The 20,448-nt window shown below is 40.2% G+C and overlaps 1 long non-coding RNA gene across 6 annotated transcripts in view; it reads left to right on the plus strand.

Annotated features, from left to right (window-relative positions):
• LOC137547222 (uncharacterized) overlaps positions 1-20,448 on the plus strand; it is a 562,452-nt gene that overhangs the window by 404,448 nt on the left and 137,556 nt on the right. For all 6 annotated transcript variants that reach the window (XR_011026531.1, XR_011026529.1, XR_011026530.1 and 3 more), the window contains one exon: positions 2,756-2,812. This is a non-coding gene — a long non-coding RNA (uncharacterized lncRNA). The remainder of the gene's footprint in view (positions 1-2,755; positions 2,813-20,448) is intronic.

Here is a 20,448-nt window from a genome sequence, read left to right on the forward strand (position 1 = left end):
TAACCAAAATTAAGTTCTGCTATCCCTCAGGCATGCCGGTTAGTTGAGACTTCCAGTTGCCTGAGTTCTGGATAACGGGGACTTTGCTGTAATCTGTATTTACACGGTGGTCTATGAGCCAACCCAGTTTCTATTTTTTGCAGGCATCATTTAGAATTGGTTCTATTCTAGAGTTCTGAAGTTTCTACTTTGTTTATATTTTTGGAGGGCTGGGTACTTTAACTAGAAGAAGGGAGGGGACTTGCAGCTGAGCTCCATCGTACTCCCGGAATCTAAACAGATTTTACAGCGCACCACTTTCAAGAACCCGTACCTCCTATTATATCTGCCACGCAGAGTTTGGCTTTTGTGGTGTACCTACTTCATATGGAATTTTTAAGTCGGACGCCACTGGACAAGGATTGAAAGGATCCGTTCCACAATACTCCCAGCAACTCTGAAAAGAACTGGCTTATTGGCAGTGCCTGCGATTCACCCCTTCGATGACAGGGGGGGATAAATGACTGCTTTAACTCTTTTAGGCGCAGGGTAAAGTTTTCTTCTTCTTTTTTTTTTTTGCTTTGTCACATTTCTGCAGGTGATGGATCTACAGAGCCTTCCGGAGCTAAAAAGTACTTTTGCAGTCTCCAGCTATGACTCTGCTGTAAGGTCTTGTGAGGTTACTGCATGAAAGAGGTTAAAGCTGGGAAGGACATGCGCACGGCACAGCGAGATCTTTTTTAGGGAATTTTTAACAGTATTTTTTTTTTTTCCCGCTTTGCAATTTTGAGCTTTAGAGGGATTTTTTTTCTTCTCTTTTCTTTCCTTGCTTTCTCTTTCTCTTTTCTTTGCTCTTGAGTAGCTTGAAGCATTTCTGTGGAAAGGAATCGGCTTCATCGAGGACAACTTTGCATTCCTAGTCACCAGCCTATTAAACAACCACGATTCCATCTCTGGTTCATGGGCAGATAAAGTGGGCAGCTTGCCAGGTAGACGTTGCCATGACTCCCAACCCCCAAAGGTGATGCGTTCCCCCCACCCACCCTTTCCTAGCTAATTTAATGAAGAGTGGGCTGAGCCGAGGGCGTACAGTGAGCCAGACAATAGCTGCCTTCGTAATATCAACAGAATGGTTTATGGGAATGCACTCTGGGCTTGGCAGAAGATCATGTGACCTTACGGCTGAGATTCTGTGTGGGTGCCAAGGGGTCTTGGATAGCAGCATCGGCGCTGATTTTTTTTTTTTTTTTTTTTGTAAATCCTTTCGTGGTTCGGAAAATGGCGGATCTTAATACTTGACTTTAGCCAGGCTCAGCGAGCGATTTAGCTTTGAAGCACAACTTCGGCTTTATTCTGTTTTTTTGGCAGGCCACCAGGAGGCTGTCCCTTTCACGCCTGATAAATTTTTTGCTGCTTATCTTCATACTGATAAAGAGACAGTACGCATAATCTCACCAGCGGGGTTTTTTTTCTGTAACTTTTTAAAGGCTATGTAACTTTTTTTCTTTGATAATGCTGTTCATTGAATCTTGCGTTCATGTAGAAATGAATATAAAGCTATACAGAGGATCAGGTGATTCAAGCAGCCCAATGATCTCATTGCTCAATAGAGAAGCATACTGGCAACCTGCCTCTATGACCCCCCCCTGTTCCAAAAAGTCTGTTGCTTGCCCTGTTTATGAAATGCAACATATCTGCTTGCACATTCCCGGTCTAACCCACCTCCACGGCCCTGCAAATTGTTGTGGCGAGGATTGGTTCTTATTTTGTGCAGTGCTTTGTGCTTGGAATCTCGAAGAGAACTAAAATGAAGAAGGGGAGAAAGAAAAAAAAATTACACCGGGGTTCTCCTTAAGCAGTAACTGGATAAAAAGCAAGCCTGAGTTTATGGACAAGTCATTATTCAGCTATACAGTCGCTGTACACTGGAGATGCTAATTAGACAAAAGTTGAACTTTTTAAGTCGTCTCATTTATATTCCGCTGAAGTGGCAAAGCCTAATCTGTAACTTCAACCATTCGCATTACAACAGGTATATACCGGTATATTTTATTTAAATAGTATATATAGTATATTTAAATGTGTGGGGTTTTTTTTATTTTATTTTTTGTCATTCATTTAATTCAATGCTCGTGTTTTTTGTGTTTTTTTATTTTTAGAATCTGTCGCTTCTTTTCACTTCATATTGTTCCATTGTAGAATAAAAGTTATTCAAATGTATTATTTTAGGTCTATTTTATATGTTCTAATTAGGCTAAATTAATTGCCTGCCATTGCTCAATGAATTATAATAAATGCATACGTATTTTAAAAGTTCCAATTAATGTTAAACGTTTTATTACTACTGAAAATATAAATGAGAGATACTGTCGTATTTTAGCAGTTCGGCACAATGTGCCTCTAAGAAGTATTCTGTTCGGTTGGTAGGCGCTTGATCAACTTGGTTATTTACTATACAAAAATGAATGGCAATCTGCCCATATCAATTAGTGAAAATCATGGTCAAAAGCAAAATGCTCTGAAATTTGCTCTCTCCTCCTCCTCACCCCCCCCCCCCTCCTTCCTTTCAGTGTGGAAGGGCATATGAGGATACCTTGACTTAAATGTTCATACCTACCATTCCTTGGCATCTTGCTTAGTGTAGAAATAACACCTTTTTTTTCCGGCATTTTATAGTTTGTTTTAAGGTTTTTTTTTAGTCCTGTATCCGTGAAATGCATTTTTGGTTAAAATAAATGTAAATGTATATTCATAATTTTTGTTTTATTTCTCCCAGGAAATATTCCAGTACGCAGAAATGTCAATATATCTAGACTACAGGACATCAACAAAGGTAATAAGACACCTATTGTGCCAAAGTGCTGAAAATATACTAATATTTGCCAAAAGCTGTTTTGAAGAGCAAATCAATACTCTGAATGTCCGTGTAGTATTTTCTGAACATTCAAGTTGTGTTTTTGTTTTTTTCACGAAATTAAAAAGCATATTTATTGTTGTGAGTAAAACATTGTGCAGTTGACAAATGGGCAAAAAAATAAGCTAAAATGCTTTTGTATGTGAATTAGTGGAAAAAATAGACAAAACATTATAGACTTTTCTTTTTTGTCAGAGCTGCGTTCTATTCAGATTTGTTAAGGGTACTTAAGGTTATGCAAAATATATGCTGCCAGCTGATGTCATCTAATATCTGGTGTCTGGTGAGGCCTAAATCAGCTGTTTAGCACAGTAGATGATCTGTTTGAATTTTGCTCATTTGAAAAACCACTGTGTTACAAGATATGATGGCTTAGATATAGTTTAAATAGGTTAATGACTCTTGAAACTTTAACAAGCTATTTTTAAATATGAGTAAACTATATATATGCCTCCCCCCCCCCCCCCCCCAGCCTTGGTCATAGTTACGATCAGTTTACATAATCCGATCTTAGTTTGGCCCTTGTATTTATTTTTACTGTTTCACTTTTCATTACATCTTATTTTAATTCGATCGAGTGTTTCAATTTTTATTTGGTTGAGGTTTTGGACAGAATTTGTGATAACATTGCCTGAAAAGTGTTCACTGTAATAAGACTAATTTTTTTTTGTTTTATGTAAAATTTCACTTATGATTCCCAAAGAAAATTTTCAGTTCATATGGCATTTTTATACAGATTTTTTCTGAATTATGTAGGCTTATCCATAATACGCTTGCTTTTGTATTAATATAACTTATTTTTATTTAACTCTTATGTGAATATTTTTTCAAAGCCATATTTTGATAAAAACATAAATGAACAGACTATGCCATGCACACTGGACTGCTCTGTAATTAAGATATTCAAGAAACATCCTTTAGACTAACCTTAAAACAGATCTTCAGTTTTTGTTGTGTTTTTTTTTTGTTTTTTTGTTGATGTTACAAAAATGCCTTTTAATGTATTAGTCATATGTTCTTTTCCGGTCATAGGTTTTTGTAATTAAATTTTCATTTAAATACATTTCTAATAGTAATTAGGGTAAGGAAAATAAGTCGAGTTGACATCAAAGTGCATCGTTTTCTTCAGTATTGATTGCCAAATAACATAAACCCGTAGATCCGATCTTGTGGTGAATTGTTCTGCTCAAGCTCGTTTCTGTGGGTCTGTGTTGTTGTGGTTCTGAGTCGAAATTCTGCTTAATCTCTTGCTCCAAGTAACATGAACTTTAAGGACATTTTCCCCCCAAAAGAAACGCACACACTTTTATGTAGCCTTCTAAAGTATGTACAAATCATCACAGTTTGAAGTCTATCTGTAATATGGCTAGAAAAAATACAATGTCATGTCACTGCAACAATTAGCACTTGTTTAGAGGTTTTTTTTTTTTGTTTTCTTTTTTTTTTCATGTGCACAAAGTTACGTTATTTATCCTTGGTACAAAGGACTGATAAAATCATAATAATTCTTAAATTTGGCTATATTACATAAAAATATGATGGTTTAAGGCATATCTTTTCACTGTAGTGTTGAAAATATTTTCTGGTTTAAAAATGTACACAATCTGCAATTAATCTTCTTGTGGACAGTAGTGATAGGGTGGAGATACACATGATCCTAATGTATTCTTTTTCATAAATATTAGAAATGTTTGTGAAGGGTGATGTCCTCGGGGGGGACGCTGAAGAGGCGAAGACCTGGACTACGTTGGAAAATGTGTGCATCCAGGTTGAGGTAGTAGGTTGTATGGTTTAGAATGACACCCTGGGAGTTAACTGTACAACCTTCTAGCTTTCCTTGGAGCACACTTGAACCATCGAGGAATCATCATCTTCTGAGGCAAAACATCTAACTTTTCGGTTTATGTTCTCCATAGGTTTTGACTTTGAATTGCTCTTGAAATGTTAAACATTTTGTATGGCTGAATGTGCTATTCATAAACAACCAAAACTCCACTTTTTAAATATATCTTGGTGTGTGTAATTTTTTATTACTTATCAAGTATGACATGATTTTCTGAAAACCTGATTGATATAACCAACGTCAAATACTAGAAACCAAACGATGTTCATTGCCATTGATCATTTATTGCTGTCTTGCTCCTTGGATTGCTGAACAATTCCTTGATTATCGGTGTGAATTCTGGTCATTTTTAAATCTCCTCTAAGCAGTTTCAGAAGTTCTCGGAGTATAAAACACCACTTGCCTAAGACAAAGAACTACTAGTAATGTCCATGAACATTACTATTTCCATTGCTTGATAGCTCTGTCTGGAACATTGAACATGACATTAGCTTGCCTGTAATTCTTTTGTTATGCAACTTTTAGTTTTTGTGCCTGCTACCTCTAACATTTCGAAAGGGCAATGGGGTGGTCTATTACAGTGCTTTTGACTGAATACAGTGGGTAAGGAATTTAAATTTGTATGTAGGATTGTTGAAACTCGTGATGACTTTAACATCGATAAAACTTTGTATTTTAGAGATTCATAGTGGGACGTGGGTAAAGCTATGTTCAAGGTGTTATAATTTACTTTCTGTTTTTTTAATTGTGATAACAAGTGTGTGTGTGTGTGTGTGTGTGTGTGTGTGTGTGTGTGTGTGTGTGTGTGTGTGTGTGTGTGTGTGTGTGTGTGTGTGTGTGTGTGTGTGTGTGTGTGTGTGTGTGTGTGTGTGTGTGTGTGTGTTTTTTTCACCTACACACCGTGTGTGTGTTTGTTGTTGTTGCGGGTTTTTTTGTTTTTTTCTTCTTCTCTGTTTGGAAACGGGACATTTGAATTGGGTCTGGACTTTAGAGCATGTTTCTCCAGCAGAGGCAAGGACAGATATTATTATTTTTTCTAGTTCCATTTTTGTTTTTGTTTAACCTGTGACTCTAGTGTTGATGTCATAAAGTTAAAAGCGGAAGCTGATCAATGAGATGCAAATAAGTTCTCCCTGCATTCAAATTCCATGTAAATGATATGCAGCTTGAAATTAGACCAAACAGAATGGCTTCCTGTATTTTTTTATTGGTCCAAGTTCAAGTTGCAAAACATCTTACATGAAATTTGAATGCAAGGAGAAATGAATTGCATCATCCCTACAGAAAACATCAATGATCTTAGACACCAGGACTGAAGAAATTGTATATTGCGTGGCTTAAGTTTGCAACCTTCATCTGGTGCAAATCAGACTGTTGTGAGGATTGCTAAGAGATTAGTAAATGAGATTGTTCTAGTGCAGTTTCAGGCCGCACCAACAGAAATCATTTTTTAATAAATCTGGAACAGCCGGAATTTATTAAAAAAAAAAAAAAAATCCTCACCACTGGTGTTTCAAGGGTACTGTTAATTTACTAGCCATTCAGTAACGTTCTGAAATTACGCTAGGCATGGTTGCAAACACTTTCTGCCTAACGGCTTTGCTGAATCACTTCTGTTCTGCAGACATGGTAAATGATGGCTTTCAGGTTTACATTAGATCTTTGGTTATCACCAGGGCAAAAAGTGGAAGGATATTCACCAGCAGGAACCAGATAAGTTCTAACCGTTCTGTACTCGATCCAAAACTAAAGTCTGTAAATGAGCTTCAGGCTATATTTAAGCCTCTTTCACATTGGGACGGTGCATTTCATGCGACGTTAAAGTTGCACAACGTACCCCTAATGCAGCGCATGTAGGTTATGAAATTGGACGTTATTTTGCACTGCATTATGTGTCTCTCAGTGCGCCGTTTTCGTTGCATACTGATGGAACGAAAACGGCGCATGCGTTACATTTAAAAAAAAACACATTACTGAGCATGTGCAACACACACAACGCAGCAGATTTATTGCTAAATGCGCAGCATGCAGCACTTTCTAAATATTGCTACACGTTACACACAACGCAACGTGTGCACTTTGAATGTCGCACAGACTTTGTATTACTGTGCGTTAGTCTGCGTTATAATTTTTTATAACGTGCGACTTTACTGTCCCACTGTGAAAGAGGCCTTACAGTGGGACATTGAGGAGATGCGCTATAAAGTCTTATAACGCAGCTTACTGCACTGCAACCCTAATTAGCATTGCATGGTAATGTTTAGCATTATGGTAAAACACCTCTAAACCCACACGTTACCAGCAGGGGTATAGCATTAGGGGTGCATAGGTTGCTACTGCATCGGGGCCTTTGGGCCAAAGGGGCCCCGCAAGGGGTCATCCCTCAACTACAGTATTAGCTCTCTATTGGTCCTGTGCTCGTAATAATCACTTCTATAGATACTTTGAATAGTGGTAATCATTAACAAACTGCTCCCCATCCCCTTCTTGCACCTCTGACACTGTATTTGCCATTGGCAGGTTTTGGTGCACCGTATCAATTGTTATGTATAGAATGCTTGGGAGGCCCTATTGTAAAACTTGCATCGGGGCCCACAGCTCCTTAGCTACGCCACTGGTTACCAGGTACAGGAAAGTATATTTTTCATTGCCTGTATGTTTTACTGTATGCAACAATAACACAGCATAATTGTGCCTTACCAACTTTTTGTTTGCGTTGCGTTGTAATGCTGCGTTGTGACTTTACAACGCAACGTCCCACTGTGAATTAGGCCTCATTCACACTATTTATCAGCAAATCAATGTAACAGATTGATACATGTTGCTGAGAAGCGGACAGAAGCGCACTAGTGTAAATGAGCCCTAAGCCCTCAAAGGAACCCTAAACAGCGTTAGAGAATGAAAACCCTTAAGCCTCACCAATTATTTTAACTTATTGGTTTTTTAAAACTGCACTTTTAACGCTGGTGGACCAAAAAAAAATGAAACCTTCTGGGTTGGATATCTGGCTGCTCCCAACGTGTGGCACCTCTGTGTCCTGCTGGACTGTGTGTAACTTTGGGAGCTGGGGACTGTTCCTTTCACACCTGGAAATACTGTAACGATTTAGGATCCATCTTTATTCACTTTAAGCATCTTTTTTTTTTAGAAAACAGCCCTACTTAACATTGTTGTTTTTTTTACTTAATACAAATGAATTTAAAGTGAAAGGTAGTCATACATTATACAATATTTTAAGAGATTTGACTGGGGATTTGAAAAAAAAACCCAAACAAAACCCCTCAAACTCCATATTAAAGCGTTGGAGTTGGCTAGTTTATTTGCCTGACCAAACATTGCTTTGATGAAGTGTAGGGAACAGCAGAGTTTGACCTTAAAGTGGACCTTAATTGCTTAAAGTGGACCTGAACTCGAGACACAAGACAGAAGAAAAGCATAGAAAAACATTGGGAAATACAGGGTATGTATTTAGAGAGTTTAGCCTGTCTAATTCCCCATCATCTGTGGCTAATCACTGCTGTAATTTGATATCTTAGCTGTGTCAGCTGACTGCCTCGGCAGATCAGCTAATTTTGCAAACACAGGATGTTAACCCTATGTCAGCTTCCATGAAGGCAGGGACTAGACACACTGCAGATTTATTACAGGATTTGTATCAGCTGTAATAAAGAAATGTTTTTTTTCTGTAAAAGTTTGTTGTTGCTTATCTCTTAGAGCAGAGAGGAAGTTCTCAGTTCAGGTACCCTTTTAATACTGCACCTAGAACTACTAAGCTAATTGCATTGGTGTTCCCGCGATACAGATGTATCTTATAAATATAATTCCCCCTTTAGGGACACTGTCCCCTGCAACGTTATAGTCCCTGTGTGTCTTTGTGACATCGCTCTAACCATTCAGCTGAAATAAGCTCTTGTGATATTAGAACCCCCTCACCCTCTTCCCCTGTATCATAGAATTCAACATTTTGTTCTGGCAAGCCTGATATATTTTGCCTCTGATTAAAATTTGAATCCCACAAACGGGTGGCTCTACATGCAGTCCTGCATTTGAAATAAAATGCCCTTAAAGGACAACTGAAGTGAGAAGAATATAGAGCGTGCCGTATTTATTTCCTTTTAAACAATACCAGTTGCCTGGCAGCCCTGCTGATAATGTCAGAAACCCCTGATCTGCATGCTTGTTCGGGGTGTACGGCTAAAAGTTTTAGAGGCAGAGGATCAGCAGGATAGCCAGGCAACTGGTATTGCTTAAAAGGAAATACATATGGCAGCCTCCATATTCTTCTCACATCAGTTGCCCTTTAAGTGCAATGAAATAGGGCAGTAGTATTAAAGATTTGAATTTCTTCCATAGTGATAGTGAGTAACAAACTTCGCTCTTAAATACAATACCTAACTTTAATGCAATTTGTGTAAATGTTTTACCATATTTTAACACAAATGAAGGAGGACACTAAGAATTACCGTATATTTTTGATAACAGAAGGGTTATAACTTTCAAAATACTGTGCATTCAGTATTATTATTTATTTTTCTCTATCAGGGCATCATGGGAATGTTGTAAAACATTTCTTGAATGGTGCAGGCCACATAAAGCTACTAACCATGTAGGTCTTTTTCTGATTCTGCGAGATATATATATATATATATATATATATATATATATATATATATATATATATATATATATATATATATATATATACACAATTGTGTGACTGTGTTTTGTATCTTGCTGTCTGTGACATACTGGCTTTTATACATAGTTGCCATGGCATTTTCTATTGTTTAACTCCTCTTTACCACAAAATATATAGCCTACGCAATTCCTAAAAAAACAATTTTTTGCAGTTGAATAGTATTAAATATGTTTTCAATTTTTTTTACATTACTCCAGGGCTAGTTTTTATATTGGGTTGTTGCAAACAAACAACCACCACTGCCACCGATTTTGTAAGTAATTTGCAGCTTATCAGTAAGCTGGTTATTGTTTTGAAGTATCTCTTTAGCAGCTCATGAAAATTTGCCAATTTAAAATAACATCTAAAAACTGCGTAAACACTTAGGGCTGGTGCACACCGAGCGGCTTTTTCAGCGTTTCTGCGGCTGCGGATCAGCTTGGTCAATGTATCTCAATGGGGTGGTGCACACCAGAGCGGGAGGCATTTTGCAGAAACGAAAAATGCTTGGGTGAGGCATTTTTTGGATTTCGGATGCGTTTCTGCCTCAATGTTAAGTATAGGAAAAACGCAAACCGCTCTGAAAAACGCCTGTTCAGAGCGTTTTTTCCGGCGTTTTTGTTACAGAAGCTGTTCAGTAACAGCTTTACTGTAACAATATATGAAATGTACTATACTGAAATCCGCTGCAGCAATCCGCAAAACGCTAGCAAAACGCCATAGAAAAATAAAAAAAAAGCGTTTCAAAATCTGCTAGCATTTTGCGGATCTGCTAGCGGGTTTTGGTGTGCACCAGGCCTTAAAGTGCTTCAGAAAACAGCACTGTCCTTAACCCAAGTTGGGTTGGAAAGCTCAGAGAAGCTCTTTTGCATAAATAACTTAAGGTGTGTTTTTTTTTAACTCTTCCTGTACTGAAAACAATATGAGACTCATTTCTGCTACTAATGTTCTGGTTCTTAGCTGAACTACACATACAATTCATTATCTCAAGTTTATTTTCACTTCAGATTCCCTTTAACGTCACAAATTGGACTGCTTCTGCAAATGGTAACGCCTTCTATCCAGACATTTCTTTCTTAACATTTCACTGGAGCTTCTGTCCATCTTAAAGTTGTAATGAAACAATTATGAGTTGTGTAAATGCCAAGTTTTAAAAACCGTGTTTTGTTCTAGGTTAATAGTTATATATGTACGTAGGGTAATTCCTAATTTCTCATTTTTTTCCAGCTTTGTAATACTGCAAATGCTTCTCTCTTCGTTTATTCTCACACAGTCCAGTATATTGGTCAGGTCTGACACATTGAAAACCACCATATTCTTTGTGGCTAATATTTTATTTCAGCGGTTGATATTTTATTTCAACAGTTGATAATCAAGCAACCTGATGGTTTATGCTAAAATTCAGGTCTCCCTCCAGTGCCTGATCTTTTCAGCCTGTATATTCAATAATCTATTAAAGAAATGAAATGCCAGCCTGTAAAAATGTGAAAGTTTAATCAAAATGTAAGATTTAATCAGAATTTGCTCACTGGGTTCCGTTCTAAAACAGATGCTTCTAGATAAAGTTCCGAACTGTCCTGAGGCTGTCTAGAAACCTTTCCCCCCCACCTCTGACAGAAAATCAGATGATCTGCTACCAGTTCATTCGTTGGTTTGTCGACTAGCAAGGGGAATGTGGGTGGGTGAAGATAGAGATTGTTAAAGTGAACCTCCGGACTAAAAATCGACTCAGCAGCACTGAAAAGGCCTGGTGTTTCTTTAACAGTTTCACAGCATCAGAACTTTGTTTCTCTTGCACAAGCAGCATTTTTAGCTGCACAGAAGAAAACTGCCCGGGCTTTTTTCCCCTGGTGCTGTACAAAGCATGATGGGATTTCTGATGTTGTTGTTCTCGTTCTGCTGTTTTGGTGCAATTTTTTTTTTTTACATTTTTAATTTGACATTTGAAGCCTAGCGTGTGCAGTTGGGAGGGGTGATCAGGACACAGGACAGTTGGAACTGTGTCTCCTGCTCCCTGTCACCTCATTTCAACCAAAAAGATGGCTGCCCCCATGACAAAGATGGCAGCCTCCATGAATCACAAACATTTGCCTGTTCTTTTATAACAGGGTGGGTAAGAGATTATATTATCTATCTATTCTAATTAACATAACTAATGTAACTTGATGACAGTATGTTTGTTTAGACTGAAGTTCCCCTTTAAGCTTCTTGTGAACAGGAAAGGATGTAACACATAAGAAATGCATTTGTACATTTACCATTTACTATATCGCTTTCTGTTTTTAGTGCAAAGCGTTGTACATCAAGGGGAGAAATGCTAACCATTGTGCTACAATTTATAGAAAAAAAATGGAAAAGCTATGAAAGAGTTAAACTGCTGCTGACTAAAGGTGCAGTGTGACCAAAAAGGGCTTATTTCTGAAACAGACTTGCCACCTTTGAGATGATTGTCTTTTCACTTTGATGGGCAGTGCAGGAGTTTTAATGTTTACAAACATTGCATTATGCTAATTGGCTAATAACTGGGTGGAAACAGTGGCATGCTAATAAGCCCTCACAGCAGCTGCTCAGAAGACGTTGAGGGTAATGACCCTAATATACCCTAATATACTGAGGGATGACTGAAGATTTAAAGGGAACCCGATGTGAAAATATACTGAAGAGATAAACACTTATATTTATCCTCCTACTCCTAAAAAATGACCTTTTTAGTACCCCAAGGATTTATTTTATATTTAAATATTTTATAAAGTAGGTTGAATGTTTTACTGACTCTAATCAGTAGCAGCCTATTAAGTGTCCCAGAAGTAGAAATAGGATAACAGTTCATGTATTTTAGCTGTCCCTGTCCTCAGAAGTTGTATTCTTCCAGGAAAACTTTTTATGGCTGTAATTTGCTAATCAGTGATGTTTACTATATTCTGAACAAGGTACGGACAAGACAGAAGCTGTCACTTCCATTCCTAGAAATTAACCTCCAGAGCGTTACACAGCTCAGGAGGTTTTGCAGCCTCAGAGTCCCCAGGATGTATCTAATAGATTTAATGCCTGCAAAAGGTTTAGCTAGCCGCTTATACATTACCCAGCCTGGTTCCAGTGATTGCCACAGCCTCCCTGCACAGCTCCGGTCTTATCTATGGGGAGGACTGTACATGACATTATGACATGCGCAGTCATGATCCCCGCCATAGAGAAGACTGGAGCTGTGCGGGGAAGCTGCGGCGATCGCTGGAGCCAGGCTGGGTAATGTATAAGTGGCTGGATTGGAGAGTGCTGGCCACCTATACTAGCTAGCCTTGTGCTAGCTAAACCTTTTGCAGCCATTAAATCTATTAAATTCATCTGGGGGACTCCTGAGCTAGCGAGCGGTGCACCTGACACAGTGTCGGGCATACCGCTCAGGACTGGTTAACTCTTTCAGGCAGCAAAATAAAACAGCCTGGTTATTATGTTTTGTACGGAACATACACATTTATCTCATCATGTCACATGTCGGCTCGGGTATGATTGTGTATGCAGTGTTTGCAATCCTCACTTAGGTCACATCCACTTACTGTGATTGCTAGTGCATAGGGAAGTAAATTGTGCGACTACATCTGCAGACATGCAATGTTTTTTGCAGGGCTGTGGAGTCGGAGTTGAGGAGTCGGAGTCGGGGCAATTTTGGGCACCCGGAGTCGGAGTTGGAGTCTGAGTCGTTGATTTCATAAACGGAGGAGTCGGAGTCGGGAGTCGGAGTCGGCTGATTTTTGTACAAAATCCGCATCCCTGTTAAGTATTAGACTAAGGAGTCGGAGTCGAGGAGTCGGAGCCATTTTGGGTACCCGGAGTCGTGATTTCATAAACTGAGGAGTCGGAGTTGGAGTCGGAAGATTTTTGTACCGACTCCACAGCCCTGGTTTTTTGCATAATTAGAGAAAAATGTCTACTGAGCAGTGCAGGCTCAAGGTATTTTGAGATAAATGTTTTGAGAGAAACCACAACCATTTTTGAATTTATTTTTACAAATTTGTACTAGCCATAATTCATCTTGTGGTTAGTGCAAAAATATATTCACTATAAATTACAACTTTGTGATTTCATAATGCAAACTCTGAACCCACTGAATCTCCAAAATTCAGAATTCCATACGAAATTTCAGAATTCTGTTGGAATCGGCAATTCTGCCATCTATTCCAGACAAGACAAATAACATTTACTGTACAGGTAGTCCCTGGTTAATGAAAGAGATAGGGACTGTAGGTTTATTCTTAACCTGAATCTGTACTTAACCACTTGAGGACCGCAGTGTTAAACCCTCCTAAAGACCAGGCCATTTTTCTTAAATTGGACCACTGCGTCTTTAAGGGCTCACTGCAGGGACGCACAACTCAGCACACAAGTGATTCCCTGAACCCCCTTTTCTCCCACCAACAGAGCTCTCTGTTGGTGGGGTCTGATCGCTCCCCCAATGTTTATTTTATTTTTTTTACAAATATTTTTTATTATTTTTCTATTAAATTGTATTATTTTTTAATTTAATTTGGTTCCCGACCCTCCCTCCCTCCCCCTCGCCAGCCAATCAGCGTGATTGGCTGTCATAGGCTTCAGTGCCACACCTACTATTTGTGTGCACACATGTTGCTGTTTTAAGGAGAAATTTGTTATTTCTTTACTTTTTGAGGCCTCATTCACACCTAAAATCGAAAACGCAAGCGTTTTGCGTTTTGTGTGCTCCCCCCCCCCTCCCGACGCTCCACTGCGTCCTGTGTTTCTGATAAAATAGCTTTTCTAAGAGCTTTTCCAGAACGTTTTTATAATTCACTCCCTAACGCAAGACAGGAAGTGAACTCTTTAAACGCTCACTCAATCACTGCACAAAGCTATTTTGTGAGCGTTTTGCATTTTTTTTTCCTATACCTTCCATTGAGGCAAAATCGCCTCAAAAATGGTACAGGCACTGCTTTGCTGAGCGGATTGCAAAGGAACAGCTCACATGTGAACTTTCTCAAAGAGAATCACTGCACAATCGCTTTCAGGACGATTTGGAAAATCGCCTGCGCTTGGAAAAAGGGCAAAAACGGCCTTAGTGTGAACGAGCTCTGAGTCACTGATAATTTTGAAGAGTCCACAGCACTGGCTTCATCGCTGACCTTGATATGACTCTAGTTGAAACTTATGCTGGGAACACACGATGCAATTTCTCGTCTGATCAATGGGTGATTGGACGGAAAAAGTGTACATGTCCAAATTGCTCCCGATCGAGAGGAATTGATTTTCCGTTTATAACTTTGCAAAATCGTTTCCTTTCTCGATCGGAAACACATCGGCCAAGATGAAAATAATTGCCCGATTCCCGTCGATCGGACAGGAAATTGCATTGTGTGTTCCCAGCATAAGTCTACAAACAATTTATACTAGTTTTCCATCTTGTAATGATGGGATGGACCTTCACCCACCCCCCTTCCCATTCATGCTCTCAAGACCTCTGACATTACAGTTGTTCCATCCAGGTCCTTGTCTGCTCCTAGAGGTGGCCTGTCCTTAGGTGGCACTGCACTTGCACTATTTACCTCCTCCCTTTGCACTGAGGTGGGGGTTCCCACAATGCAGTATGTGGGTGATTTGTGGGAGGAGGATGAGGAGGAGTTGGAACAGCACCAGTTGTAGCTCAAGCAGGCTCAGAGTGCTTGGGACACTGGCTTTTTGGCTAGACGCTTGAACTTGCAAGTAACATGGTTTGGAGATGATTATGCATGCAAGTCGTATGCATGAGTTGACTGCTTGTATGAGTGGATCAAGCCTAAGGAGGAGACCTTGACAAGGTGGGTTAGCTTCATTTTGAGAATGCTGCAGAATTTTTGGAGCACTAAAATCCTCCATCTTTTTTTTTGTTTTTTGTTTTTAATTATTATTTTTTTGCTTTTTTAAATTTTGAAGTGTTGCTGCAAGTGGAAGCTGTGAATCCAAGTGTTACTATTTATTTGCATTTGAATTGGCCATATCCCTTTGCACCGCCCTTTCCCCTTTTGCCTGTGTAGGATGAGCACAACTACCTTGTTTGGTTGAGCTACATACAGACACTTGGTTCTCATTGCCCGAGTCGGTCATTTCTGTTGGAACAGCCCCCCCTGGCATTATTCAAAAATCCTCATGCCAGATAACTAAAGAGGTAGCATGAATGACTGCTGCTGTTCGGCACTTTCCATTCATCCATGTTCATCATTCTCACCCCTTTCTTAACCCCCATATAAATAAATCGGTTGCCTGGCTGTAGCTAAACAGTTTTAGAGATCATCGCAAAACAATCGTGAACAATCGATTTTGCCCAAATTATTTAACCTCTGTAACCCCTTTTAGAAACCATCCTGATACCCATCTGTGTCTGTATAAAATACCAGTGATAAGAGCGACTGGAGGAAAGCATAGTGCAGGTTGTCTTTACAGCCGAATTCCAGCCAAACCGCTTATGTTTGAGATAATGGTCTTTTACACAGATTGTCGGTGATGCCTTGGTTCATGAACTGAACATTTTCCCAGAATCCTCCAGTGCTACCTCTGAAGCACCTCATGTACTATTTGTAACAAGTGCTGGCTCTTTGTACAGAGGAATAAAAGCGGGGAAGCTCTAACCATGAATTCCGAAACCACAGCCATGGCTTAATTGTTAGCGAAATCATTTCCAACTTTTTATAATGACCTCAGCTTGGGTTACCACTTTGTGGCTATCCAGAGGAAATAAAAATAACACAACCCCCCCCCCCCCCCATTCAGTCGCTTCAGAGAAATTTCTGCACAACAATAAACAAGTCTTTCCTGACCTCCAGAAGTGTTTAGATTAAATCACTGTTTCAGCACATAGCAATTACATTTCAGCTCATTTCACACAAAGTTTCCTTCCTGAGATCATATGTTCATTTCATTTTATTGTTTTCTCTGCAGAAAACTTTCCCATTGACCACTTCACCTTTTTTAAGGGGGATTTCCGCACAAAAATAAATGATTTTGTTCACAATCCCTTCATTGCAGTAGTACTAGCGTCCCACCTCCTTACAGACTTCTTCAGGACAGAGTAATGCAATCTCAGATTTTACTTGCATTGCTGCCTACCGTCTCTCCCCGAACATATCATTCACTGCCTTATACTCTTTTAGGGGGCGAACTATGTGCTAGGGCTTATTTTCAGGGGGGCTTACACTCGGGAGAGGGGTAGAGGCGCCGTTCCTTGTAACTTCTCCGGTGTATGTGGCGGCATAGTATTCAAGTTGTGAGGGCACCCTTTGACCCTTACGGTAGGTCGGTTCTGCGCTGGCGCTCCCCCCTTGTCATAATCAATGTGCGCCCGGCTGATGCGTCCCATGCCCACATTGATTATGACGAGGGGAGCGCCAGCACAGAGCCAACCTAGCGTACTGCGTACAGTGTCAGCGTTAGGGTCAAAGGGCGCCCTCACAGCTTGAATACTATGCCACCGGATACATCGGAGAAGTTACAAGGAACAGAGGGGGGCGCGGCCACAAGGGAGGTGCGGTAAGAGGCCACACACCTCCCCATACACATAGTGTCCCTCAGCTAGGTCTTATTTTTGGGGGTAGGGTTTATATTTCAAGCGTGCTTGAAATATAAGCTAGGCCTTATTTTCGGGGTAGGTCTTATTTTAGGGGAAACACGGTAGTGGTGACACTTGGTATTGTTCTACATTCAATAAATATAATTGTAATTGTGTTGCAAAATTGGGAAGTCTTTTGGAGTACATATTGCAGCGGTGCAAATTATCATTATCTGGAACTCTTGCAACCAGAAGTCTCAACTAACTGGCATGCCGGAAGGATAACGGGGACTTTTCAGTGGGTTTTTAGGCTTTTAAAATATTTACTGAGCCTCCAGCGACGTCAAGCGGCTTTCGGCATCCGTGCCGTGTGGTCAGGTGACCGGCATGTCAGCTGACCTGATGCGGATCAGGTGACACGTTGGCTTGCATGCACAGGGGAAGCTGGAAAGCCGATAGGAGCCCGCTAGGTGCAGCAAGAAGGCTGCCAGATGTCGCTGGAGGCTAGGTAAGTACAGTATTTAGGGGGGGGGGGGGGGAGGTTTGTACTTGGGGAGGTTTGTCACCAACAAATGGTTGAATTTATAAAAGGCTCTGGATGCCTTTAATACCCGGCAGTGTGCCCCCCCGGCTGTTGGTTGGTAGAATCTGGCCACATGATATTGTAAAAATCATGTAATCGGGTCGACCAATGAAAGGCTGGGATAGTAATCTATTAAAAGCAATCCTTTCATTGATGGCTTGGATTTCACATGAACCCGGCCACCCGAGTTACATAGTTACATAGTTATTTTGGTTGAAAAAAGACATACGTCCATCGAGTTCAACACGTACAAAGTACAATTCCAGCCCGTCCCCCACATACCCCTGTTGATCCAGAGGAAGGCGAAAAAAAACCCACAAGGCATGGTCCAATTAGCCCCAAAAGGGAAAAATTCCTTCCTGACTCCAGATGGCAATCAGATAAAATCCCTGGATCAACATCATTAGGAATTACCTAGTAATTGTAGCCATGGATGTCTTTCAACGCAAGGAAAGCATCTAAGCCCCCTTTAAATGCAGGTATAGAGTTTGCCATAACGACTTTCTGTGGCAATGCATTCCACATCTTAATCACTCTTACTGTAAAGAACCCTTTCCTAAATAAATGGCTAAAACGTTTTTCCTCCATGCGCAGATCATGTCCTCTAGTCCTTTGAGAAAGCCTAGGGACAAAAAGCTCATCCGCCAAGCTATTATATTGCCCTCTGATGTATTTATACATGTTAATTAGCTCTCCTCTAAGTCGTCTTTTCTCTAGACTAAATAAACCCAGTTTATCTAACCTTTCTTGGTAAGCGAGACCTTCAATCCCACGTATCAATTTTGTTGCTCGTCTCTGCACCTGCTCTAAAACTGCAATATCTTTTTTATAATGTGGTGCCCAGAACTGAATTCCATATTCCAGATGTGGCCTTACTAGAGAGTTAAACAGAGGCAATATTATGCTAGCATCTCGAGTTTTTATTCCCCTTTTAATGCATCCCAGTTGGAGGGGCCTGTAGTGGGTGTGCAAGACTTTGCCACCTAATTCTCTCTCTATCCAGGCCAGGTTCGCAGGATGGCTTGTAAGCTTTAGCACTTAGTATGTGAAGTCCAATGTCTCACACTTTGGTGTCTGGAATGAATAAATCTTTCACAGTGAATAATTACAGACACCATGTTTCACTAATTAGGGCAATATGAAGACTGAGACTGTAGGTACGCTGTAGACAATCTGTTGAAATATGCCCTGCAGATTGTTTCTCACCTGATAAAATGAGCTAATGAAATCTGCTTCTTTTTCCCCATGCACTTTCATAAAGGTTAATGACAATGCCAGTGAGGACATGGACAGAAAAAAAATATTGTTATACTGTTCTATTCACAACTACACAAAGTTTTTACTTTGGCTGAAACTACTATAATTAAGGCTTACGGAGGCAGGGAGGGAAGGACACTATAGGCGCTATAGAGGGGGCAGGGGAGCGGCGGTGACAGACAGCCTTCTGGTAAACAGCCGGCTAGCGACAATCTGCGTGCCGCTAGCCTAGGGTTTTTTTTAATGGGGGACAGCAGAGCACGAGGGGAGACTGTGGGGACACTGTAAGGACACAGAGGCTGGGCATTGTATGCAGAATGTGCCTCTGTGTCCTAATAAGATTTTTCAAACCCACCCCGGCCGGGTTCTCTTTAAGGGCGTGTACACATCTCAAATTTTGATTAGCTAAGAAGAGAGCTTGGAGAGAGAGTCTCTCATCTGCCTTAGGGAATGTTAAAGGGACTCCGAGCACCTTTCATGGGTATGCCTTTAGGACTCTGACCAGTACTGCAAAGTACTTAAAGAAAACCTGAACTGAAAATTAAAAGTGAAAATCAACATACACAGGTCATACGTACCTCCCGTGTAGTCTACCCCTCAATCTCTTTCTCCTCTCTTGCGTCCTGTTTGTCCACTGTGATCAAGGGAATTCTCTTTCCTCCATTTTGAAAATGGCTGTTACCACATAACAGCTTCCTGGTCAGCACACAGTTAAACTGTAACATTGCCCACTTGAGCCATAGGGAAACATGGAAATATCAGTTCTCCTCTCAGCTGTAACTGACAGCAACTGATATATTTCAGTTCTGACAAAATGTTGTCAGAACTGGAAGGGATCACTGTAAGAAGAAAATGGTGAGCTTCTGAGAGGAACTGATGGCAAGGTAACTATGTAATGTTCAATTGAAGTTACCTCATGTGTTTATTTTAAAAAATTTTACTCAGTACAGGTTCTCTTTAAAGATGCATACCTTTCTGTAGCTTGTGCTCTCCTCTTTCATTTGATGCCTGAATCGCCATTCTACACCAAATTTTTGTTAGATTTCAATTTAAAAATTGCGGCTGCCATCTTGGCTATGTTATAACTTCCGGGTCACCCCTGTCTTCTCTATTAGAGAAGTGCATCACTGAATGAAGCAGGAAGAGGAAGTGACACACATGGCCATTGCAAGAGGCTCCTCCAGAGGGGTCATAGCACGACTTTGTTGGAAGTCGTCTGGCTTAAAGGCATGTCCATGAGAGGTGCTCGGAGTCCCTTTAATATAGCAGCATTTGCAAGTAGGGGACTGCTGGCCTTGGAGATCGAGGCTGGGAGCACACTTATCAAAATTGTGTGCGTTTTGCCAATTTTTTTTTTCATCTGAAAGTAGGAATTGCGTGAACATGAGGTAGGCCGATCTATAGAATAGCATGGCTACCTATGGAATAGGGGACCTCCTGCACATGAGGTGTGTGGTTTTGTGTGTGTGTGGTGGTGTGGCAAACAGTAGAGACCAATTCTTAGATGAGATCGGTTATAGGCTGAAGGTGGCCACACACGTTACAATTTTATATTCTTGATTCAAGAATTCTGATCGCTTGTTTCCGCTCATGTAAAAAAACATTAAACTTCTTTGAAACCAATGTACCACACACTTATTTATTTTTCTCAAGACTGATTCAAAAT

Source organism: Hyperolius riggenbachi, chromosome 2 (genome assembly GCF_040937935.1).
Source record: "Hyperolius riggenbachi isolate aHypRig1 chromosome 2, aHypRig1.pri, whole genome shotgun sequence".
NCBI lineage: Eukaryota > Metazoa > Chordata > Amphibia > Anura > Hyperoliidae > Hyperolius > Hyperolius riggenbachi.